The sequence below is a fragment of the Ciconia boyciana genome, chromosome 4 (genome assembly GCF_034638445.1).
Source record: "Ciconia boyciana chromosome 4, ASM3463844v1, whole genome shotgun sequence".
In the NCBI taxonomy this organism is placed as follows: domain Eukaryota; kingdom Metazoa; phylum Chordata; class Aves; order Ciconiiformes; family Ciconiidae; genus Ciconia; species Ciconia boyciana.
In genome coordinates, this window is record NC_132937.1 from 38,998,123 (window position 1) to 39,025,352 (window position 27,230).

Here is a 27,230-nt window from a genome sequence, read left to right on the forward strand (position 1 = left end):
TGCACCTTCGCCCCCCGCCCGTCCGCCGTTCCGGCCGCAGCGGGCATGGTGCTGCCGGGGTTGCCCGGGGAGCAGCACCAGCCATGCCGCCTTGGGAGCATGGAGAGAGGGATCACGGGCAGCAGTGCCGCATGGGTGTCTCGGGAGGGACTGCTGTACAGCCCAGTGCCGGGCAGGGCTCCTGCTCAGTCGCTTACGAGTACTGTAGCGGTGAAAGTCCCGTTCGTGATGATTCATGCCCTCGCCCCAGGGTCCTGCCTGCAGGGAGGGCGGTCGCTGCCGTCGGGGGCTACGCGCCAGTGCGCGGCTCCCCGCCGTCCAGTTGTCCCAGAAAAACGGCATTGCCCCCTGGCCCTCCCGAGACGGGAATTACAGTGCAACACACTGTTGAAATCACTGTTCTCTCAAGACAACAACACCAACGACAAAAAAAAAAAAAAAAAGAAAAAAAAATGCATTACAGTTCGTCCCGATAGGATGGGCAAAGGCTGAGTCTGAAAGTGAAATGAGGAAAATATCTCTGGAAACAATCTTGAATAAAATAGAGTGTCAGATTGACACATCACAAGCAAATCAGTTAATATCCAGTAAATAGAACAAACAATCACAAACCTGGGAAACATCTGTCATTTAAAGAAAAAGAAAGTGGTGTTATTGACAGGCTTAACTCTAGCTGTCCGTGAAAGGTAAAAGAAAGTCCTCTGACGTAACTCCTGTGGCAGGTTTTCTACTGTTTTGCGGCTCAGTATTTTTAACGATGCGAGATCTTTCACTTTGCTTTGTAATTGTGCCATGCAAGCTCAGAAAACGCAGAAAGCCAAATAAGTAATTGCTTAACAGGAAGATTTGCCAAATTCTAACTTCATCAAACTTGAGATGAGGATCACAGAGCCTGGCATGCATACGCTCAGGTTTCCTCATCTTCTCTCAGTCAGCACTTAAAAATAAGGCTGAGTTCACGACTTCACAACATTTGGACAGATTTCGGCCAGTTCCTCTTCACGAGGGCATCAGGTTACATTTCTCCCCCTCTAGGCTTGCGATCTCTACTATAAATGATCAAGGCTCAGGGATGCATTGGATAAGCGGAGCAGAGCTTGCACCCCCGCATGCCCGTTGTGTTAGCCGATCGTACTAACATTTACACGCTCTGTGCCCTATTGAATGAAGACTTACACTGTTGAGACAAAACGTAATCGATATTTACGTATGCTTTGCTCCTTCATTACCAAAACCTATTTTCTTTTTAATGTCTCCTCAAACGTACGGCACGGATGGCTTCTAAGCAGCTGCCTATTTAAAGACCATTTCCCTTCAGTGAAATCGAAGTTTGTGCTACTTGCTGTTTAGAGCCAGCCTGATGCAATGAAGAAAGTGCATGTCTGGGAGGCAGGAAAATCTCAAGGAGATTGTCCCAGCTTTCTTGCATGATGGTGGGCAAGTCATTAGCATAATTAGATTAGCCTGAAATTAGCGTTTCAAAGCTACGGGGAATGTGGGTTTTAGGAGTCCACGAAGGGCTCTTGGGAAACTGTTTCCAGAGGTGTTTTGCGCTGACATGGCCAAGGGAAGTCAATCCCAGACACTTTTTGCCGAGAAATTCCAGAGGGGAAAAGTCGCCAGGGTCCTTTTTCAATTGAAATCTTTTAAATCGGCTTTACTTCTTGAATTTATTTTTTGTTCCGAGACTGAAAGTCATTTCACTCTGAATTAAATTGAGAAGCAATTTAGGCAACTATGGAGGAAGGGGAGGGAGTAGGAGGTGGAAGATGTAGACGAAGGGAAAACTCACTCTTTTGATGTGATAGTGTCTTTAATCCTACTAAGCATTTAAACAGCAAAATGCCGGTTAAACTTTCAAGCAACTAAATGATGTGCTAATGTCTTTAGATAACCTAGGTGAAGCGCCTAGGGAAATTCTTTAAGGAAAAGCCATAGACTCATAAAATCCAAGCTGACTTGAGAGTAAATGAAACCTTAACACCGCACGGTCTTAAAAAGTCCAATTAAAATATTAATGTTACTCAGTTATGACACAGCTGCAGCAAACAAGAGGTTCCTCAGTAAGTACAGAAAGAAAAAGCATTAACAACTGTGGCGGAAGATGCTTTCCTGAGCAATTTCACTCTACACATTTCAAAAAAAGGGAGAGCTATGTATTCTTGATGCTCTCAGATTATGACTGTATTATCTATTTGCCAAGTAAAACTGAAATGCTACAATTTGATCACAGCATTTGGTTCATGTGGTTGCATATTACACTTTGGTTTGAAAAGGATTTGGGTCTTAGGGTTTTTTTACTATTCACCAGGATAAGATACAGCATTTGTGTTATTCAAGAAATTATATTCCAGTAATGGTTTCAAAATGAATGGGCTTTACTAGGGAGCTAAAGGAAATTAAAAATTTCAGTTCACTGAAACTGATCCAGTATGTGCAGTTTTCTGTGAGAGAAGTTCCAAACAGGTGGAAGGAAAGATATGCCAGGAGACAACCTACCAACTACAGCCTTCTTGAATTTTCTCATTAGGCACCTTGGAAACACAGCCAAGGAATTAGCACTACTCCACACTGTTCAAAACCTTCTGAAGAACAGCTATAACTTTAAAGTACAGAAAAGCCAACAAGAATTTCATGGCTGAAGTGACCGTGAAACCCATCCCTTTCACGCAAGCACACACATTTCACTGTGAGATCCGCTTCAGGATAATCTGCTCCCACCTTTCATAAAGCACAAAATGTTTCACAGTACTTTAACAAATTTAAGCTTTGTACTGTAAAAGACCAAAAACTATAAGAAGGGGACAGAAAAGTTTAAGGCCATTGCTACTGTTATAGCTGCATAGCTCTCAGTCAAACTGCTCTGGATTAAAATGAGTCCAAGTCTGGCAATCTGTTTAGTCCTGACTTTGTGGACAAGATGAATCAGCCAGGAACCTAAGTGACTTTCAGTACCAGTAGCAGAACTGTTCCCTGTATCCTATCTCTAGCTATGGCCAGTTTGTGAAGCGTTGCACATCCAACTCATATATGAAGAGGGGAAAAAATCTGTCTTGAATCCTACGATCAGTCTGCTCAGAACCAATACACTACAAATTCAGTGCAATAGCACAGTAAGGAAGCCTGCATTTCCAACTTCTGCATCACCTTTGTGCCATCTCAGTATTTTTTCCCTTTTGAGGCATGGAGGTGGGCTGGCTAGTTCTCCATGCAGTCCTGTCCAGCCAACTCAGAGCTGGCTAGCTGTGGCCCACTAGGAGCTGTGCAGTGCTGAGACATTCCAGTAGCTCTGCAAGAATCAGCTCAGGTCTAACAGAGGTAACAGCATCAGCACAGCACTAAGCTTCAGGGCTGAGTTACGTCCTGCAAGGTACTGAGATGTCTCTCAACATGCTCCTTAACATTCTCAGTTCTGCAAACACTGAACAGTGACACCCAAGGTCAGGCCTGGAAAGATCTGCTAGCTCTGGTGCCAGTCATGCCAAAGCAGCAGTGCTGCTTCATGGCTTTAACAGGTCTTGGGAGTGGTACAGCTGGGTTCACACACTGCTAATTCAGCTTCTGGTGGCTCAGCACTGAACCCAGTCAGATTCCTGTTCCCTCTTCATTGCACAGTTAGAACCAGATCAATAATCTGGGCCCAATAACCCAGAGGAATAACCTGGAAGATACAGGAATAACCACCATCTCAGAATGATGGAGTGTCTGTCTATTATGTTTCCCATGTTATTAACCATGTTTTTCGTTGTCTGAGATATCCCAGTTGCCACTATCATCCTAGACAATGGTGAGCTGACTGCAAGTTCCACTGTCCTATTCTCATTCCATTCAGCTGCCTTACCACAAGTCTCACGTTCATCATTTTTATTAAGGCCAGAAACGAATTATTTAGATACACAAGTATTTATTTGCTATTTCTGCCTTTCTCTGACAAGAGCTTACAGTAGTAACTAAAATTATAGCATAACTCAGCATAACCCTCAAAAAGGGATAATTCATTCCACCTCACAGTCCTAGAAGTAATAGAAGAGTAGATAAACATTTCATCCAAAATGAATGTGTTATGTATATTCAAGTGGTGTCACTGAAGTGAAACTGTTACTAGTGATGCCTGCTATCAAAATCATGGGTCAGCTTTTATGCAAGTCTAGAAGTTTAAGATGAATTTTGCAAGATGTTCACTTTAATATTATTCCTCTGTGAAGGAAGGAGACTTGGAAGCATATTTGTTCAAACATAAGTTTTCATAAATTTATAGAAACTTCTCAGAATTTTGACATTCTGGGAAAACTGGACTTTAGGCTAAATTTTCTGTGTTGCCCCTTCTGTATGCAGTGCAGCTGTGACAAAGAAAGAGCTGGAAGATTGTCTCTTAACCGTTTGTGCATTTTCTTGATACTTAAGCTGCTAGGCACGGATTTGATCCCAGAGAAACTCTGAGAAAATCTACTTAGTCGACTCTAATCATGCTGTGGAGAACAAAGCAATGTTCCAGCTATGCTGAGGTTTTTATCAGCACATCTCCTGTGTCAGAGACAAGGGAGAGCAATACACAGAGCTGGTGCATTAGGAGCTGGTCTCTGCGAAGAAAGATTTTGTAGGTGGTTAAGAATCACCTGTGTGGTGCAATGCAGTCCCAAGAATCCAGAACATGGCTAAATGGTTTCTTAAAAACTATAATCTGATATTAATAATTTAATTAAAAATACTAGCTCACAAGTAATTTTTTCTCAACTGAAATTTGTAAATAAATCATCTTAATAACATCCACTATACAATTCTAAAATTGCTGACTAGCACTGAGCAGCTTGGTTAAATCAGTCTTTTTTTTGTAGCTAATTAAGATTATTCTATCTATTTACTTAACATTCGCATTCATCTTAGAGCAAAATACACAACTGGCTTAAAGCATTTGCTGACAATACATACCAGATTCCAGTAGTATTATAGAACTTAAGCAATTTTTCCAGGTATTAAACAATATTTGAATGATTGTTTAAACAAGGACTGCCAATACATTCCAAACTTTGCAAGCATTTTTATTTTTTCACTTATTAATTCCTTTATTTATGGATACATTTTAGTGGACACATTCAAGATTTTTTTGTTTTGTTCTCCCCACCCTCACCCCAACCTCCCCCCAAAAAATATGGACTAGCTTCTAGATGAGAAGGAATTTTATACAAAGAGCATTAAAAGAATTTCAAATAAATTTTAGTTTAAGGATATTTATGCCCCAAAGGTTTTTATTGCAAGGGACATTTTTGCTGCTTTTATATACATATATTATTTCTCTTCAGAGGAGACAAAGTAAGAGACAAATTATTCTCAAATAACAGCAAGTTATGAAAAAACATCCAATTTCTCTAGCTAAACTTCTACAGGCCTCAGCTTTAAATATCAGGCCAATCCAAATGAGTTTATAAATATTTTCCAAAATAAAGTTAAGGTACTTGAATCTTACAATTGAATTGCAGGTGTAGCAACTGATGACTTCCTCTGCTCTTATTGTGTCAGAGCTTCAATACTACACTAGAGATTAAAAGTAAATTATGTAGCATCATTGTCTCCTTAATCAATAAAGATGGCAGCTAGAGTTTCAACATAATTGCTTATAAAGGATATAAACTCTCCTATTTGATGCACACTGACTGGAGCTCAACAGTATTGACTGCAGTTCAACAGTATATTAATCCAAGTGCATTTTTTTAAAGGATGTTATTATGATTTAATTTTAATTTCCTTACATTAAAATGAATATGATATTATTATTTTTAAAAATACAATTTGGAAAAAGCAGGGCTGATGTGTAGACATTAAATTTTAGGAAGGTCTTGTCTTTGCAGACTAACTTTGTCCTTTTAAATTAAAACCAATTTATTTTATCTACACAGAGACAAGTCACATCTAGCCATAGAGGCCCACACAGACTCTGCTTTTAGAATGACCTTGACAAAGGCCATGAGGATATTGTCTTTCCTGATCTATTAATCTCCTTTACCTAGGGCATTAGTTGGCACAGTACTAACCCATCGTGTCTCCCCAGGAACCTGGGACCTTGTTCGTGGAGGAAGATTGTCTTGTTTTCCTGTTGGAATGAAACGTGCTCTTGAGGAATTACTCAGCTGCAAACCCCTTCTCTTTTTCATGAGTTTTCCTAGTACAATCAGTGTACCATGCACAAATGCTAGTGCTTGAGGCGGCTGGAGTATATGGCCAAAGACACAGTGCAAGGCAGAAACAGCCCTTTTAGCAGCATCCCGTACTTGATGTCAGTTTATAAGGGTTGACTCATTGTTGCTGCTCGTTAACTTTTAAGCACCCTACTAACTAGCAGGATTCAGGTTAAGTTAATCACCCAGGATCCCTATGTAACAAATGGAGTTCAGAGATCCCAAAAAAACAGATCCACAAAAGTTGTCACATTGAGCATACAGCCTCTTAATCCTTCCAATAGCAAATGCTAAGAAGAGTGTTACTTATCCTGTTGTCACCAAAGTAGTTCAGCTATCTAATTCCATCAGCAGAGCGAGAAACCTCAGGAAGTTGCTGTCTTATTTTCAAATAGTTTAAAAAATACCGAGTTTTGGGGTATAAGGTGATGCGAGGCACCACTACAACCTCCTCTTATTTATGTTTGTATGGGATTAGGCCAGTTCAAAACAAACCTGCTGGACAGAGGTCACAGTCTGTGAATCCAGCTAGAGCCTAGATGTGAGCTTGGTGCTGCCAGGAAATAATCAGTTCTATGTATTCATCACAGCAACAATGTGGTCTCTCTTAAATTGACCAGGGAAGTCACCAGCGGAAAAACAGACCAGTGGAAATGTCCAGGATACAGATGAGTAGCTCAGGCCAGTGCCCCCCACCTCATTTTCAGTCCATTCACCAGATGATTCTTAAAGGAGGCCAGCAAGAGAAAACATACAACGAGGGCAAATAGGTATTTTGGTTAACCACGGCACTTAGAAACACAAAGAGAGTCACACTATATAACCTAATGGGTGAGTTTACTATCAAGATAAGCCAAACAGACCCTGTCTACTACAAAAAAACAAAGCTAACAAAGCTACAGTTAAGTGAGATTTGATCAGATCTTAAACATTAAGATCTTAATGTTTAACCCCCCTTAAGAGTTTAACACCCCTTAAGCCCCCCTTAAGAGTATGGAGGTTTTTGTGTTTTTTCTTGGATGCTGGTGCTGTTCCTGATGACATTAGTTCTTTCACAATGTTTTTTTTCTTCTCTGCTCTCCTATCCCATTAATCACTCTTTATAAGCTCCTAAATGCTAGGCAAAATCTCTGTACTCTGAGGGCCTTCATCACATCTGCCACAGGCACTCAACATTCCCTTTCTAGTTGCAATGGTCATCTGAATTCCCTCTTTGCAGCTTCTGTTAGGTTTTCAATTAGGTTCAAAGTAAGTAAAAATGGGTTTTTTTTGGCCTGAGATCACCTAGTTACCAATTCCTCATTTTCAATCTCATTTGACCAGATGGGATAAAATTTTGAGGCCCTCAAACCTATCTGAATGGCACATTACAACCATGGAGGCTGTAAAGTGTAATTGTAGTGCACAGTGTCCTGCTAAAACTTTTAGGAATCTTTATCTACAAGCAGGCTTTGTGAGGATGAGAATTTTGCCCATAGGCACACGTTGCAATAATGAACTTAGCTGCAAAGCTAGCCCTTACTACTTTTGTTAGATGCTGTCTCCAGTTACTTACATCCAAGAACTCAGCATTGTAGCACCAGTATCTTCACCACTGCAAAACAAAATCTGAGAACAAGGTGTTAAGAAAATTCTAACAAACCAGACCCTTCCTCTCCATTCTCTCCAATAGTTTTATCTTCATGACTGTTCATACAAAAGGGTCACAATGTGTTTTATGTACTAGTACATCATGTATCCTTCAAGGTCTTCACAGTTTTTCTTGCTAAGACACATTTTATGTTAGTCATGAAAGGCTAGATAAGCTTTCTTTCACCTGTACTCTGGTGCAATATATAATTGCATTACTTAAAGAAGCAATTTTTTGCTTTGCTGCTTTAAATGAGAGGAGCAATTAATCTCCTCCTTTCCACTTGTCCAGAGGGGAGAGTAAACTGCCAGTTGTTACTTGTTTCTGTCCATCTCCTTTAGAAGAAAAAGGAGTATGGCAAGAACCTCTTTCTTCCTTCCTGTCTGAATACCTGTGGGGCATTCTCCTTTCCCCCATCCAACACTCTCATTATGTGGACCAGGAAACAACATAGTTTATTCACTAACCGAACAAAGTAATTCTTAGATTCTTCTAAAGACAGTTCCATGAAAATTAACACTGCAGCCATACATATACTTCAATTAACACTGCAGCCATACATATACTTCATGTATCTGTTCACTTTGTATCAGTCCTCTTCTGCATCATATTCCATTTTTAGTAAAAAATCAATATTATGATATCGCCCTTTAATTCAATTACATTGTGCTTATCCTCCATTTCTGTTTCTGCAGGACTTCAGTAAGTAATTATGCTGGCTAAGGCTTTTCAAACAAAAAAGAGAGTCAATTGTTTTCTGCATAAATGTACATATCTGTTTTTGTTTATCTTGATGTCAGAGTAACATTGCCATCATGGGGATAAATTTGCTTGTATTTGATTATTACAAGACAATGAGAGAGACTAGAGCTGAGGAAGATGGTATTTATGACTCTTTGTGTCTGCAATATCATTCAAGTTAATAATCTATCTGGCTTTAAACCATGCAACAGAGGATCACAGGAAAAAAATAATTACCCATTCTATTCCTTACACAGATCAAATCCTGGATGTTCATTTAGGGATTCATATTTTAAACTGTGGCTTCCTCCTCCTCTGTGGGGAGTTCTATTTGATCATTCACTAAGTGGTAGGTAAGTACATAAGGTTCAAAATGAGATAAATGCCTGTCCTTCATTTCTGTCACCAGAAATTCTGCCTTTTAAGTCTTGTGGGGTCAGGACACCGTGTCTGGCTCTTCCCAATACTTAAATGCCTTTTTTTTCTATTCAGCTACAAAAAGTCAAGTTGATTGGACTGAAATTACTGAAGTCCAAGGAGCTTTGTCAAGATAACTCAGAGGGAGATTTGGCCTCGTCCCTTTTATTCTGAAGTCCATGCAGACTAAAGGCAACCTTCAGCTGGGAGAAGCTCCACTCATTGAGCCCAGTGATCCACCTTTATCTGTCAGTGGCCACAAACTTGAGTTTCAGAGGAAGGCATAAACCCCCACTGGACAATTATGCACAGTATACCTATTGGAGAAATTACTGAAAGACTTTGCAGTCCCACACAGTTAATGATTAATGTATGTTCAAAAACAAGAGAGAATCTATTAATATCTCTTTACATACATTTTTACCCTAATGTAATTAAGGTCATAAAAATGTCAGGTTCAAAAAGAAAGCATATTTTTCTCTTGGCCCTTCTTTCACATTTGGCAATGTGTTGAAGCGTTTAATTATATGTTGTGTAAAGGATTATAAATGGGTTTTTACATTTTTATTAGTGAGCCTTCTATTTTTGTATTAAGAAAAACCTGAAATACCTTCTATATCCCTATTTTATCTACCTCATAAAGCTTTCTAATAAGTTTCTGTTTGAACAGAATTGCTCCAGTCTCTTCACATCATAGGGAAGCTTTTCTAGCTCTCTAAGCTATTCTCAAAACTGGAGTGCCTGTTGTGTCTCTTGGAAGCATTGTCCCAGGAGAAGAGAGCCTGTAAAGTTCTTTTTCCTGAGAGGATTAACTTCGGCAAGTGTGAAATTTTCACCTGAGAAACTAATTTAGTTATTGCTTCTAGTCTCAATTTTCAGAAGAGCATTATCAGTAACTAGTTCTATAAACAGCTGTTCTCTCTCCTTGAACTACCTTACTCAATGCATACATAGTTTGGAGAAAACTCCTACTTCTGTATAATATTCAGTTCCTCTTGCATCCATCTTTCTGATGGTTAGATAGAGAAATATATTTCAAGCCTTTTCAATAAGTAATAATAGCATTGGCCATATTATTAATTGTGAGTGCAGATAGAAATTAATAATCACTATTTAAATTAAAAAGTCTAAAGAAAGTTCCTGGATTAAGAACAGTAGAAATTGGTTAGAATAAATGTCATTATTAAGACATGTCAGTTTGGTTTCCCAGCTGCTGTAAATCAGGATAGTTAAATCAAAATGTAATTATCAATGGCCACAAATTATAACAAAAACTGAGAACATAGTAAGATTCAAAGAAGTGTGTGACAGCTGAAATAGAATGTCCTCTGTCACAGGAGAACAGACAAAAATGTAACACTGGTTTCCATTGCACTTGGTCACCAAGTGTAGGTTAAAGATCTTGGCTGCTGTGAATAATATTCCATTATTCTGTGTTTTTAGGGTAGTTGAATGGGGGAAAGAAGGTGGGCTGAAAGGAAAATTGCTAAAAGGAAATTGTTTCTTGGTTACTCTGTACCACAATAACAGTTGCATCTTTTTCATCTAATAAAGCATGTCCCACCTTTCTTAATGAGATGCAAATGAGGGTGGTATCATCAGACGCAGGAAACTGGATGCAAAGGTGTCATTCCTTTAAAATACAGGCAATATAGAAATGCATATATCCAAGACCATGAAAATAACTGCAAACTGTTCTATGAGACAATGCTGGAATGTCTGTTCCACTGCATGATGGCTGTAACCCTGCACCCATCAGTCTTCATCCACAGGATCATCGCTGGTAGCATTACATTCTTGACCTTGGGTATTGCCAATTTTTGGCAATATTTGCCAATTTTTGCTGTAATGTTTATCATGTAATTCTGATCATCCTTTAACAAATGTTCTCTCTATAATAGTAGTTACCTGTATAGCAACTCCATTTGCCTGCTGTATTGGGGGTCATTGTAATGAAGACTACCTTAAGAGAAGTTCTGGTATGTACATGTCACTTTTTCTAACTCCTTTTTCCATTTTTTATCTGTCTTCTGTTGAGGTTCACTGAAGATGGAACTGTATCAGTTTCTTTCTTCTATGGTTATACTAGGCTCCTGGTTTCCTTCATACCTAAGGTGGATCTTCCAATTCTCCACAGGATGATGTTCACAGAATAGACACAGGATGAAGACAGACAGTCGTAAGTTAAAGCAGCTCATGCCTCAGGAGAATCCCCACTGTTTTTAATAGAAGTTCTGCAATCATAAGGGCTACAGGTTTACCGAGTACACATGGACAGCTTCACAATACCATTTTTCTTTAGAACAACATGAAAATAAAGGTTATGGCAAGCAAAAATCCATGTATAAATGGACTCTTGGAATAAGAGTCTTTGTTCAAACAACAAACTATTTTATTCTGTTCATGACTTGAATACACTTCAGCCAGAGGGAGTTGAGGGTGCAGGTTTTGCAAAGTATTTTAAGCACATATGTAATGCTCAGCAAACATATAGATCTGTTTGCATGGGTATGTCCCACTGACATATATGGGCAAGCCAACTACCCCACAAATATTCAGAATTCAGGGGGAAACAACGGATGAAGCTGTGGCCATGTTAAAAGCAAAAGATTTTTTTGCATTGAAGTTCTTTCCATTGTCTCCAGCGAGGACAGGCTTTCTTTCAACATTTTCTTTTCATGTTTATCATCTGTTGGAACAGATTCTCTTTTATTTTCCCAGAACATCAAAATCCCCAATTAAAAAACACTTAATAAAAATTAATATTAATGACTAATATTAACAGCAAATAACACATTTGACTAAATCTAAAAGAAGATGAGATCCAGTAGTCACCCTAATTCAAATAATGATGCTTCTATTAATGTATTTTTGATGCTAGCTGATTGTTCATTTCCTAAATGGTAAAAGGATAGCAAGGGAAAGTATGGAGTCAGTATTTGTCTCTCTAATTCCCTTTTGATTAAAACTATTTTCTGTAAATAAATAAATATCCATTAGTCCGTAGGGAGAATGATTCAGTGGCTTGGTGCATATAGCCATAAAGTGTTTTCAGATCCCTATCCCTATGACAAGTTAATTGTTTATACAAAGTGGCAGAGCTCTAACTGCTTAGTATCTCCACTACAAGGTGAAAAGTGCCTTGCTTCAGCATAGCCAATAGCCTCACGGCCAGGATGCCTTCTGAGCATAGAGAAGACCTAAGCTCAAGTCTCTCCCGTAAATCGATAAGAGTTTGGAGGAATTCAGTCCACATGTGCAAGTCCTTAGGGATGTATCCTAATGATCCAGCTCTCAAGTATGATAAGATATTTCTCAGTTTCAGGTCTTTTCTGAGGAAAAGTAATTTCATCTAAATATTACTGTCCTTTCTACAGATATTAGCCCTAAATTTGTACATCTATTCTGGAACAAAATTATTCTTGGTGTCAGTATTTTTTCATCCAATGTCACATTCTTCAGTCTTGGGGCCTGGGAGAGTTTACTGAAGACTGGATTTAGATTGTCATGGGAATACAACTCCTTTTAATTCTAACCCTAACAAGTTCTAGCCTAACAGCAAAGCAGGTAGATATGTAACATTTTTCAAGCTGAAAAAATCAGTAGTTATCACAGATAATTGCTGTCCATAGTAGCCATGGGTAATGACTGTTTTCTCAATAGCCATATATCTCCCACATCTTCATGGCAGTTTATGTGACTATCAAGCAGTATAACATCTTTCAAGGCCAGACTGTTAGTTGCTGAATTGAGATTGGAGGTCTCTTTTCAGGCTCTGGATTAATCAGTCAATTGCATTTTTGCACCAGGAGGGAAAAAAGCTAGAATAATCCTGGCTAGGCAGGTATTTCCTTCCTGGCAGCCTCAGATTTGTTTGCATCTTTGGTAATTCAACATATCTCTCTGAATTTGTCACAGTAACAGCCTGGTTGACAAGCAGTTGTCTCCACATTAATGATTTTAGACTGGCAAACCATGAGTTGTGTGCAAGACCAGAAGCTTTGGATACCTGCAGGCTGGATCTTCTTCTTTCACAACAGGACCCTTAATTGGACGAAATGGCTAATACTCCCTAAGTGCAGGTGTGTGGTCATGGCTCTTTATCTGTGCACTGGATACTAACTGTGCCTGGATATGTATTTTTCCAAAAATCAAGCTGCAGCCCATAGATTGTCCTATAAATTCTCAGTCCCAAAAATGAATTCCTAGGAGTACAGTCTCTATCAAGTCTCTTGAGGCTTTCAGCCATAGATAGCCTAACAGTGATTAGGCATTTGCTTCTTTCCCATGCACCAGATTTACTCCAGTATAATTCAATGCACTTTCTCCTTGATGACAACAAGGTGATGAAAACCAAGCTTGCAGCATGCTGCAGAGATCTAAGACATTTCTATACATGATTCAGCAGTTGCAAATCTGTAGCTAAGATAGTGTTTCCATTTGCATTAAGCCCACTTTTCCAATTACAAATGGCAGGACAATGATCTGATACCGGAATAAATCAGAAATAATTCAACTAGAACCACATTGGTTTAAAACTGAAATAAGTAAAAGCAAAATCAGCTGTATGATCATCTGCATACTACTCTGCCATCTGTCTAGGATTCTGTCTTAGAGCAGCCATCTCCAAACCTTTTTGATTGTGTACCCCCAATTTATTTATTTATTTATTTCTAAATTATATACATGTACTATTGTACTAATATATTACACACATTATAAAATGCATATAAAAATAGAAATTAAAAATAATAAGATAAAGATGAAACAAGGACATTTTAAAATATGATTTTATTTTATTTATTAATGGTACAAAAAGTATTTTCTTATTTTCTTCCCTCACCCCAACAGATTGTCTTGTGCAGCCCCTGGGGTGCACACACCTCGTTTTGAAGACCACTGTCCTAGATTAAAGTTCTGTCATCGCTGTTTCTTTTCCTAAACAAAGACCATCCCCATGTAATTTACAAGTCACTATCAATGACAATGGTTTTCTGCACTGATGGTTTAACTGGCAGGAAGCATTCAGCAGTTTAAAATGTACAACAGTAATGTGGCAAGCCCTGCCAGCTCTGCCATCATAGCTTCTATAGCTAAGACTAAATGTCTTACTTGTTGCCCAAGGACCATAACATTGAGCTATTTTTTCTGCAAAGGCATCATATGCCAAACAATTGCCAAGATACAATTGCATATGAAAATGTAGATGCCACTGTTTTGAACACTTGACATGAACTATCTGGAAAAGTCAGAGAAAGGAAACAAAAAAGGACTTAGAAACATTAAAAGAAAAGAAATCTCATAGATAAGAGTATGAAACTTGTGAATAAAATCCTGGCTCCACCCAAATTGGAAGTTCCCATCCACTTTCACTAGGTGAAAATTCTGCACTAAATACAGCTATCCTAGTCAGAGCCAGGCAAGATTTCAAACACGAACACTGTAAGTTAGATCAATGCATATCTTTAGAAAGTTAAAATATATTTTATTTGCTGGAAAGAAACTGGGATGGTGGAATGCATTAGGTAACAAGCTGGAAGAAAAAAACTCCATCTTTTGAAATTAAATGAAAATGTGCTTAAATGTATTTTAGCTGGCAATCAGAAACTGCCAGTCTGACTAATTTTTAAATACAACTCAGCAGCAAGAAGGCAATCCAAATTTTGAGAATTCCATTCAGAAGTCAGCTAATAGCTACGAAAAAAGCAAAGAAGCAGCAAAAGCTATACCAATTCTCATCAAAAAGGGATAACGTGCAGATTAAAGTGGACTGGTAAAAGTTCTGCTTTTGGCAAGTCTCTTTGTGAAGAGTTTAAAGCCCACAATTACAGTGGCAAGGCACATCCTTAAACTTCTAGTGATTCCAGGGACCTCAGTGGGACTATTTGTATGTTTACAGATAACTCCTGATTCAGCAAAATACTTGAAAAAATGTTGAAACTGGCAGGCATGTACATTCTTCAGTGCTGCTGAATGAAATTGCATAGCTGCATATTTGCTTTAGGACACAGGTCAGTACTCTTTACTCATTTCAGTGGTGTTTCTGCCTCAGGGAAGCAAATAAATCTGTCAAATCTCTAAATCAGATCAACACATTAAATGGTGATATGCACACAAGAGGGAATTACTAGAACACGCAGACTTAAACCATTGCTAGGTGAGAATGCCCTTTAAATATATGTGCCCTTTAAATACATGTGTACAAGCAGTGGTCAGAATGAACCTGCATGTGATGGTACTCCAGACAGGTATCTCTAAATTTTTCTTTCAGCGACCTGTGATTAGGAATCAGTTAATAGGTAAAATGCAAGAAGCCTTAGAGTATGTAATACATAATCCTCAGCAGTTCCACGATGAAACCACACAGTTTTGAGCCCGGCAAATAGCATTTTATAAGCTTCCTATAGAGCTTGCTGCTCTTAGTCGTCATTCCAGTGCAGGTTAGCAATCCTAAGCTTAAAGCAGATCTCAGCTGCTGCCTGGGCTGCAGTGAGGTATAATGAATTGCCAGAAATGCTGCCAATACCCTCATGTGCACCTGAAAACACTGAAAGGGGTTTAAGTTGATGTGGGAAATTTCACACACTGTTTCAGTTTTAACAGAAGTGATCCAAGGGTAGTACCTGTGAAATACACTGCAATAGCTCTAAACATCAAATTAGCTCAGTTTCTGTCATATTCTCCAGGGACCTTTTGTTTGTTTGAGGCTTGGGGGGAATTTTTCTGGTGATGAAGTAACAAATATATTTGGAAGTAATGCATACAGGACCAGGGGAATACAGCTTAGTAAATATTTAAAGAGGAACCTAACCAATTGATTGCAGACCTCAGGAAGTCGATTGTGCAAAGACAATAGAAAGAACAAGAACAGTTTTCACATTGTAGAAGAAACAACTCATCAGCACGTGAATGAAACAAGTCAGTGTCCTAGCAGGCTCGAGCTGCTAAAAGTCATTGTTTGGCTGGGAACCTGCCAAATATTCCTCATATACATAGGGTGGAAATCCTGAAAAAAATGAATAAGAAAATATAAGCTATTATGATATGAATCTCTTATGCAAAGAAGTCTTTGTAGCGTAACAGAATGAAGTTGGGGAGAACTTTCTCACTAAAGTATTGGTAGCTCAACTTTTAATACCCTGGTCAAGGTTTTATGTTATATGCTTTTCATAGCTAGAGTTGAAAGTACTATAAAAATTATTGGCTGGAATGAATATAATCCACTGTCAAAGAAAGTGGTAGTTTAAAGAACAATCCTTCCTTTAAAGGGGAAATAATGGAATGACTCTCTCTAGGTTATAGTGGTCATATGGTATATACACAAGTATTGGAGCTTGTGAGGAAAAAGCAGACAAACCATACCCATTTAGCAATCTCTCCTCCAGAAACTCTTTCTGCTCACACTTAGTATGTTTCTCATTCCCATAGGCAGAGAGGTCAAACACTGTAGAGTCTGGCTATGTGGAGGGACCAAGGGACAGCAAGCTCACATGTATGTGTACTCTCCAGGATCATCTCCCCTCAGCAAGCCAGACTGGTTTTGACAAATGGGCAGAAATTGGACAGAAATAAGTCTGATCAATTTTTAGCTACACATATCCACTATTTATCACCCTGAAATATGGGGTCACATTTGATATAAAGTAAAACACACATTTTTGTAGATGCTGCTTATTTATGGGTTGGGAATTTCATGAACATCAGGGGAAAAAAATTAGGCTAACACTGAGTACATTTGAAAATGTTTCCCTAATGGAAGGAAAGTAGTAACACAACAAGCAGGCATTTAAATATATTTAATTACTACTTCAGTTATTATTTTCTATTAATAATTTAAACAGTTTGGGGAGCATCAGCCATTGACAGCACCTCCTTCTGCAACCACATACAGTAAAGACCAAGGCAGACAGCTCACACTGTCTGTTCTAGTCAATTAAATTGGAATGCTCTTGGGCACTGAAGTGAAATGTGTGAAAAGGCCCACAGCTATGCTAACAAACTATTTTAGCACCCAGAAGATGGTAGTTGCATGCAATAAGTCTTTTAGTAATGGTCCCAGAGAAGGCACTGGAAGTGGCAAATGATGGGAGCTGAAGGCATCCCAGGGAAAGCTCATGCAGTACAAGGGGAGATATTCTGGCGCATGGGCATGTTTGGGCTATTGCTTAGCAATTTGGGAAGCTGTAAACTGAGGTGGTAGATGTAGTCACAGAATTCAGGTGTATTGTTACACTTATAATTTGACGTCTTATCTCACACACACATACGTATGTACAAATGTGAACAGTTACAATTGCACATTTCAAGAATCTTCTGTGATAAACTGCCCAGACTCTAGAACAGGAAGGACTACTCCTTTATCTACACAGATACGAATTTCCCATCATTCTAAATTTTGTTAATCTACTTCACTTCCACACCCAGATTTTCTTCTGTTCATTTTGTTTGATGTTGGTACCGAACTAGGCTGCAGTTGCTAGCCTTTGGCATAGGATTGCTGAAATGGGATATTGCTGAAATTAGCAATATCCATAAAATGAAAAAATGTGCAATAACTGGTTATGCAGGATCCTTAGCTAGTGAAAGGGCAGGTTTGGCAGTAGTGAAGAAAGAATTTTTCCACAGATTGATAAAATTAAGTTCCAAAGGAATTTCTGATCATTTAGCCTGGTCTTCTACATGGTACAGGCCATTTTATTTCTGCCAAGTACCCCTATACTTATCCAAATAATTTATTATTCAATTTTGGTTTGAAGGCATTCAGTCAAAAAAAAAACACCTTTGATAGTTTGTTCCGATATTTGACACCTTCATTGTTAAAGCCCATGTTTAACATTCAGTTTGAATTAGTCTCATTCCAGCTTCCAGTTCTAATTTACAGCAATTACACTTCCTAAAAATTTTTTTTCTTTACAGTCAGAGAAGAGAGTTTTTTGCTGTAGGATATTTCAAAGAAAAAAATGAAAGGATTTTAGTAACTGTCAGAGTAATCATCTTTCCCAGTTTGGAAAAACTTTAAAAGTTTGTGGTACGTTTTTTCACCATACTTCTCCATTTAAGAGTCATATTCACTAGCAGTTTGGGAGGTATTTCTACATCTGTTCATAAGCACTCAGCTGCTTTCCCGATTCATTGTTTGAACACTAAAGCACTCACTCATTTTGAAAATAAAAATACTCAAAATCACTTTTTCTTTTCAAGGAAAATTGAGATCTAGTATATTTTCAACCTTAACTAAGCCTTTTCCAGTCTGTGATGCTATCGTCACTTGTAAATTATATTCACACTGTCTGGGTATGATAGATGCGTATTTAATACACAGCACTTCTCCAAATATTTAAAAAAGAAATCTGTAATGTTCAGTAATTCAGTTATGCTGATTCCACTGCAAAGCAGAGGCTTTTGGGTCATCTGCAGAGTACTGGCCATTTGAGACAATTCAAGAACTGGTAGGCTCAGAGCAAAGACAAGGATTTGGCTGTAGTTAGACTCAGTAGTATGTTACACTGCCCTTTTCCTTCTTCTTTCCATGGTGATTTTAGCTGTCATCTATAGTTTTACCCCCTTCTCCCAGATGAAACCTTTTTGTTTTGTCCAGAAAACCTTCTTAGTTTTATCGCAGGTGACGTTCTATGCACATTTCCCTAAGCGACAAAGCTAACCTAAGTGACTCCTGTCTCTGACTTATTCCTGCCTCATACCACAAGGCATCACTCCTCAGCTGTTTTTGCTCAGCTTTGAACAGTGCAGTCCCACTGCAAACTGAATCACTGAGATCACCCAGGCTAAAAAAGAATAAACAAGCAACAACATCTGGGGGGAAACTTCCTTCCCATGGCCCAGGGTGCAGCACAGCTCATGCATTCTGGCACTGCCAAAAGTGAGGTGATGGCAAACTGCAATGTAGAAATAAGAACATGCACCCACAAGCAAAGCAGAGGGATTTTTTTTATACCAGCTGGGATATACTTGGAAAAATAACTGCAACTATGCCATCAGTCCGTAGCTCCATGACACACTGAGTCTGGCTTTAGGGCTCCCAGTACCAGATCAACATCACTACCATCACATGACAGAAAAGCACTGATCCAGCATAAATTCATTGCAGCTTGAGAGGTTTTCACACATGTTTTGATGGGCTGATTTCGTACCATGAGACAAGTATCATCTGACCTCCTGTACCTGGCTTTTGGCATAAAACCAGTCATGAATTTCACAGTGCGCTCCAGCTAAAGCAACATAAACACAGCCATAAACTGCATGCTTGATTTGGATCAATTTCTTATAAATGAGTGATTCAATAATGTGTTCATTTGGTACTGATGACTGTGAAACTCTGGAGTGAGACAGTTTAAAACAACAGCCATTAAAGAGGTGTCAGTGGTACAATTATCTCGCTATTTTTCTAACTCTGATATCTGATGTGAATTTCCAGCAAAAGCTGGGAAAAGCTCCCATTGTACAGCGTTTAGGACTGCAGGGTGGTGGTCGAGTCAAATATCACTTCTTCTGCTATATACACATACATATACTTCCAATATCCACTCCTTTGCCTCCTCAAGTACAGGCTGGGTGTAATAAACTGGAACCTTTCTTTGAGTTAGGGATTATGTAAGCAGGACAATGTTCTGCTCCACTTTTTTACCCTCTTTTAGCACCAATTTAAATAACAGATTCTTTGTATCCTGTGATAAATAATTCTGTAATCTTTTTCTGATAAGTATTGTTCACATTATTCATGAAACAGGAGTGTCACGCAGTGGTTGAAGGAAGGTTTCTGGCCACACAGCTTTCCTGGTCTCAGATCACTCTATTCCCAGCCCTCACAGGAAGACCGGACCAAGGATTCTACTAATCTAATGACTTACAATAAAGAAAGTACATAAGATTCCACCAGTATCTCGTCCCTTCAGCCCAGAAAACAAATATAAAAACCCAATAAGAAATATTAAAGAGGTATCCCCATCCCCATTTATTATAATGAAAAGCTCTGGAGTTACACCTCATGAAACACCACTGCAGACTGTACTCCTCCATTTCACAGCAAACAGCAGATGTTCAGACGTGCCTGAGTCTCCACTGATGGATTTCCAAAAAACTACCACAGCTCCACTGGGGGAGCACAAAAGGACTCAGCAGCCTGCAATACCAAATACAGCTGGGGAAAAGTTCACAGTCCATTTCAGGAGTCCTTTTCCACAGAGAAAAACTACAAAGGAAAAGCAGATATCAGGACTATCTTGTTTTGCCATGATGAAATTACTCTCCATATGTACAAACCAGTGTTGCCAGTTTAGACAGCCTGATGGTGTGTTTATGGATCTTCTCCCTAGCTTTAACAATAAGGCCTGTTGTGTACAATGTGACATTAGCTGTTCTTTTAAATTTGCTTTTTCACTGTAGTTCTGTAATAAGGGACTCTATCAGTTCTGTTCACCTCCCATCATGTTCCATTAGTATCTCCCCAATTCTGTGAATTTTCCCCATGTATCTTTTATGTGATTATGCTTGACTGCTTGTTCCTAAATGTTCACCATGGTTTATTTCATCTGTTCGTCCTCATTTGTTTCTCTGGGTTAAGTAAAAATAGCTTCTAATCGCACCAGTCGCTCAATGAATTATGAAAATCTTACTCATGTATTCCTCAGAAAATACGTATACTTCCTCTGTCATTTTGTGGGTTTTGGTGAATTCCAGGGTATCATGGTTTAACCCCAGCCAGCAACTAAGCCCCACACAGTCGCTCACTCACTCCCCCCCAGCGGAATGGGGGAGAGAATTGGAAGGGTAAAAGTGAGAAAACTCATGGGTTGAGATAAAGACAGTTTAACAGGGAAAGCAAAAGCCGCACTTACAAGCAAAGCAAAACAAAGAATTCATTCACGACTTCCCATGGGCAGGCAGGTGTTCAGCCATCTCCAGGAAAGCAGGGCTCCATCACGCATAACGGTTACTTGGGAAGACAAACGCCATCACTCTGAATGTCCCCCATGTCCTTCTTCTTCCCTCACCTTTATATACTGAGCATGACGTAATCTGGTGTGGAATAGCCCTGTGGCCAGTTGGGGTCAGCTGTCCCAGCTGTGTCCCCTCCCAACTCCTTGTGCACCCCCAGCCTCCTCACTGGTGGGGTGGGGTGAGGAGCAGAAAAGGCCTTGACTCTGTGTAAGCACTGCTCAGCAATAACAAAAACATCCCTGTGCTATCAACACTGTTTCCAGCACAAATCCAAAATATAGCCCCGTACTAGCTACTATGAAAAATTAACTCTACCCCAGCTAAAACCAGCACACAGGGTCACTCAATTCTGCGAAGATTAGCGAATGCTTACTAAGATATTTTCCCCTAGTGTCTATATGCTCCTGCTATGAATTTAAAGAAAAAGCTAACCTTTAAAAATAGAATATATACAAATAAAGGGAATATTATTTGCATTTGTTTTATGGATGTGACTCACTAAAGGAATGCTCTTTTGAGTTTGGACTCTTTATTATAGTAAGAACACTCAGAATTCCAGTTCTCCTGTCTTTCCTCCAAAGTGTTTAAAATCCGCTGTAGTCCAGTGATACTTGCAGACTCGCTCAATATGTTCTTTATTTCACCATCCAGGCCATTAATGAAATTCTTGAACAGAAGCATGCCCTGGAAAGACTTATGCGGTAGTCCTGAAATGACCTCCCAGATTGAGAGCACACCATTGAGAATAGCATTGTTTTTCCCCAGTGGATGACTGCTTTATTTCATCTGTACCATATTTCCTTAGTTTGCAAATGAGAATGTCATGCAGGACAGTGACAAAAGTCTTACTGAAGCCAGTATGTCATATAACCTGCTTCTCCCTCATTTACTAGGCTGGTTCTCCTACCAGAAGAGGAAATTACAATGGCTTCCACTGTTTGATCTTGACAAATCTACATTGGATACTTTAATCAGCATTGTTATCCCACAGATGCTCACAAAATTGATTGTTCTAGCACTTTAACCAATACTGACATTAGGCTGACACACTATAATTCTCCAAGTCATTCCCTGCTCCTTTTCAAGGTATATGCCATATTTACCTCATCCTTTCCAGATTTGAAGTGATAATCTCTACTGATTCCAAGGTTGCTCAGGATTTCTTACAACAAGCCAAACTGAGTTTTACCAGCCCTTGCAACCTGTAGTCATACAGCATATACACATACTTTATTTTCCTTTGTGTTATAGTCTGTTTACCCTTGTAAAGAAAACTTCATTAACCAAGTGGTAATAAATGGCTCTTTGAGAGAATGATTCATCCTTTTCTGCACCCATGATTATTTAACCACCACTGCCCTTTACAGAATAGGCCTATCTGTTCCTTTCTCTTACAGAAGACTGTTTCTTGACGGGTTTTTGTGTCATTTACTCTCAAGTTTAGTTTTTTTAATTTTGTCCTTATATACCTGTGCTTGCTTGTCCATTAAAGAACGGCAGATGCAACCATATTTATCCCTTTTTGTGTTACTCAATTTTTTTCTCCACAGCAGGTCAGTTTGCCATTCTGATTTCAATAATGTTTCTTTCACTAATTACTTCCTCTCACATATTCCTTGAAATGATCGTTCTAAGACCCCACTGACAGGTTCTTTGCATTCATTCAGGTCTCCTTTCAGGAACATAAGAACAGCTGAATTCTGTTCTATATTAAAGTACTCCCAATTTCCAAAGTAATGGAGGCTTTTTTACACCTGCCTTTGTACTCTTGCTTCTGCATGCATGGTTATGACTACTAACTATGCAAATCTAAACAGTTTCTACTTGCTATTTAGTAATTTCTGTTCCCTAAGGAATTTTAATTTTCTTCAGTAGTATTGTTATTCCCACTAGTTCTCTAATATAACATATTAGCAAACACCTCCTACTAGTTTTTTTCTAATTATCTATTAGTTTCTCCTAGATAAGACTCCAGCCACCAGTTCAGAATAGTATCAGGTTCATTCAGGATCATGTGTTGGAAGAAAACAAATTAAGTAACAGAAGAAATGATATTATCCCCTATCTCAAGCAATCACAGGTGATTCCAGCCAAAAGGTAACAGATCTGTAGTCTGTGGGTTACTTATGCATTATGCTAGAAATTAGGTGAACAATCATATGACTGATAGGTAAGATGCTCTGGTGTGGTGTCTGACATAGGCAATATTTCTCCTGTCCAACTGCTTGCATTTGTGTGAAGTGAGGCTTAATTTGGTAGGCTGAGTGAAAACTGAGCTGATTCATGAGTGATCAGGTGGGTGTACTTCAGAGGCGGCAGTGCTATCAAGGAGCTAGGGAGTAAGGTTAGGGTAGTAAGCTTTCTGGTTTTGCTCTGACAACACACATCTCACAATACCCAAAGGAAGTAAACTGTGGCAACTTGCTCAGGACTGCTACACATTTCAGCTATATGGAGCCATTAGATTAGGACTTTGGTAAGCAGTGGATTTGCTGAAAAATCCATATATGTTGTCCTGATTTCAGCTGGGATAGAGTTAATTTTCTTCCTAGTAGCTGGTATAGTGCTGTGTTTTGGATTTAGTATGAGAATAATGTTGATAACACACTGATGTTTTAGTTGTTGCTCAGTAATATTTACACCAGACAAGGACTTTTCAGCTTCCCATGCTCTGCCAGGTGCACAAGAAAATGGGAGGGGGCACAGCCAGGACAGCTGATCCCAACTGGCCAAAGGGCTATTCCATACCATATGTTGTCATGCTCAGTATAGAAACTGGGGGAGTTGGCTGGGGGGCAGCAATGGCTGCTCAGGGACTGGCTCAGCATCGGTTGGTGGGTGGTGAGCGGTTGTATCACTTGGGGGTTTTTTGGGTTGTGTTCCTCTCTCTCTCTCTCACTATTTTCCTTTTCATTACTTTTTTTTTTTAATTATTAAACTGTTCTTACCTCAGCCCATGAGTTTTCTTCTTTGTGCTTTTCCGATTCTCTCCCCCATCCCACCAGCAGGGGGAAGGGTGAGCGAGCAGCTGTGTGGTGCTTAGTTGCCAACTGGAGTTGAACCACGACATATGTACATATATGTATGCCTTCTGCAAGACTAGTTTGAACATTAGCAGCACCCAAATTTTACCTCACCTCCAAGACAGGCCAGTTGGTGAAAGCTTAAAGCACTACTTTTGTCTCTCTAAGGACTTCTAGGTTCTGCTAATGCTAAAAGGATGAACACAAGTTTTTATACCTTTATGTCTTTATGCTATGTAAATCATACATGCCCAGTGTGACAGGGAAGAATGTTCAGACCTGTGCTCAAATATTACAAAGGTAAACATATAGTCTTAACCACCTCATACATATAAGTCTGTACTACACAGAACCTATTTCTCTTCTTGTGGATGATCTCCTCCTTTATTACCTATAAAATTCTCTACTTTACAAGAATACATAGCAAATGCTAAAATGCTGCCGAGATCAGATGACAGTATTTTGTGTTCCTGTTGCTTTGATGCATACCACATCATGCAGGGTAATAGAGAATTACTCTTTTAAGGACCTAATCTTCATATAAAATGTAACAATAAAGAAGATTCTGTTTCACCATTTCTTAAATGTGAATAGAAAAATGACACTCAGAGTTTGTAATTTCTGTCTGCCTAAAGGCTGTCAATCACTCCTGCTATGCAACACTTAAAGGCTGTCAGCAACGTCTTTTAGAGGTGTCTAATCTTTTAGAAGTCTCCCCACAGTATTTACTCATTATAAAAATAATATAAAGCTGCATGCCATGCATCACATGGGGGGAGTGTGTATTCTTTAAAAACAGATTTATTCAGCCATTGTGCAATAGTCTCTGCAATGGAAATCATGTTCAGTGATGAATCACTTTCTACTGGAACCATCTGTATCTGCACGAAATCACTAAAATAATTAAATAATTAGTCAAGATTGAAACTTAAGGCAAATAAACCTATTAGATACAATACCAAAGATTTATTTGTCTCATTGTTTCTTCATATATTTCTTATTCAACAGGATACCAGAAAGAATAAGGTAGGTACAGCTTCTCAAAAGTATAGTAGACTTTATACAGCCAGAGACACAGTAAACACACAGCCAGACACACAATATAAAAATAAAACTCACTTTCCATTAGTGATCCTCAAGCTTGTTAGAAATCAGTTCCATTAACAGGGGAGGAGAAACCCCTTACACTGCTCCTCTTTCCTTTTCAGTAGACCTGTACCATATGCAGTGTGTTGTCCTTCAAAACAGGACAGCCATTCTGTAGGCAGGATCCCAAAGACCATGCCGATGCCACAGGTGATTTGTAGTTCCTTCTACAAAGGAGTGTTGGGCCCAAATGTTTGGCAGGACTCATTCATCCACAGGTCTCCACTGGTGTTATTAGCATTTTCCCAATTCCTGTTCCCATGTGCCCTACATAATACAAATGGCAGTACAGTGAGTTGGCAGTAGCTTTGGCCTGTGGGAGGAATCCTTCCCCTGGTCATTAACATTTGTTACATGTAAATTCAGAAGGAATCTGCTAACTCCAGCATATCTTTATGAGGCAGTCTCAGTATGAATCTTACAGGTCATACCCACTCCTGTTGAACAGCTATTTTTTCCTTCCAGTACCCAAGAATGTGTCTGGGGACTTTAGGTGGGTTATGTAATTCCCAGAAATGCCATCTTCTGTGTCTTCTCCTTAGCATCTGTTCTGAGGAGCAGACACATGTGACACGGCCCTTTCAGAAAAAATCCTGTCATCACAAGTGGTAATGCCATGTTTAATCAAACCAGTTCAACCTAAATTATTTAATCTGTGGGAAGATGCTTGCCCTCTCTTCCCTTTCCAACCCTGGACCACTATGTTCTTTCAGTCTTCTCCCTGTGTCCTCAATTTTGACATTTGCCACAGTCATATGGTCAACTTTATACAATTATAACTCAAGAAACGTAACTCACTTTGAAACCCCAAACATACTTGTCAGTTTTCTCATTCACAATGACCTACACAAGCATATTTGTGGCACAGTCTTCTAGGAACAAAACTTTCAGTATTATCTGTGATCTGAGAAGCAAGTTAGTCCCTGCATGTTAATGCTTTTCATCTGCTTTTCCCATGAGAACTTCAGGGTCTGTTTTTCCTTCAGTCAAGAGACCTCCCTCTCAATGTTTGCCACTGAACTAGGCAGATTCTGTACATCAGCAAATGCTAACAAGTAAATTTTTGTGCCACCAGAACATAAGAGGGCAAGGGTCTGGCACAAAGAAGTACAGAGATGTCAGTGAAATATATACAGGAAAGACTTTCCCAAAGCCTGAAAGAGCAGACAGAAAACACAGTAAACTGCACTGAAACTTGGACAGTTAAGCATAGATAAAATTAGAGAGCAAAATATAAAAAGGACATTAAAAAAATGAACAGTTGCATTTTCTCTGTACAGTTCTCTGTAGCAATGAAAATAATTAAGTACTTTCTGCTCAAAGTAGGACTTGCTTATAGTCCTAGCAAAGCATATATTGTGTATTTTCATACTTTTATCTGTATCCACAGTACCAAATTTTATTCTCCTTAGATCACAGATGAGTAAACTTTCCCATCATTACAGAATTCTCATATGCATTAACAGAAATGTGATTTTGCACATTTTTTCTTTATTTGATTGAAATTCATGGCTGATATACATTGATGTTTTCTTCACCTCTATTTTAACCAACCAGATCTCTCCTATGCTGTTCACTGGCACAGAATCATAAAATTACAGACCAAGATTGGGTTGTCCTTTGAAAACAGATCTTTCTTTTGATTTCCCTCTGCTTTGCTACTACAGCTGTGGAAACTTTCCCCCAGTGTTTCTGTTTTAAACATGTACCACAGTTTTGTTACCTTCAAAATCCAGTCACCTTTAGACAACTACAATTTGGTAAATCTAAATCAACTTAAGCCCCCAAAGGTGTCGGTCCATTTTCTGGCTGATAAAGCCCCATTACAAACATACTGTAGCACAGTTCTGTATGAAGAGTGTTTTCTGTGTATCTATAACCTGACTATGTAGACAGTTAGAAAATACAGAGTCCACAACGTCTCAAAAAAAATTATATATTTTCTGTTTTGGCTTAAGGAAAAGAGAAAAAAATTCTGACCTTGGCATTAAGCCTGGCTAAAGTTCCACAGTCTTCTAGATCCAATAGATTCTTATCTCTTGTAATAGAAAACAGTTTTTCAACAGTCAGATGTCCGTAATGATTCATGATGCCAAGAGTTGCTTAGAGTAATAGCAAGATCCCTGGGAAAGTCCTATGGAA

General features: G+C 39.0%; 1 long non-coding RNA gene across 1 annotated transcript; it reads right to left on the reverse strand.

The window, feature by feature from the left end:
* Positions 1–15,868: 15,868 nt before the first annotated feature.
* LOC140651510 (uncharacterized) lies at positions 15,869–27,185 on the reverse strand. Its single transcript, XR_012042408.1, has 3 exons — positions 27,069–27,185; positions 25,062–25,355; positions 15,869–15,967 (listed from the first exon to the last, which is right to left on the reverse strand). It is a non-coding gene; the product is annotated as an uncharacterized lncRNA (long non-coding RNA).
* Positions 27,186–27,230: the final 45 nt, after the last annotated feature.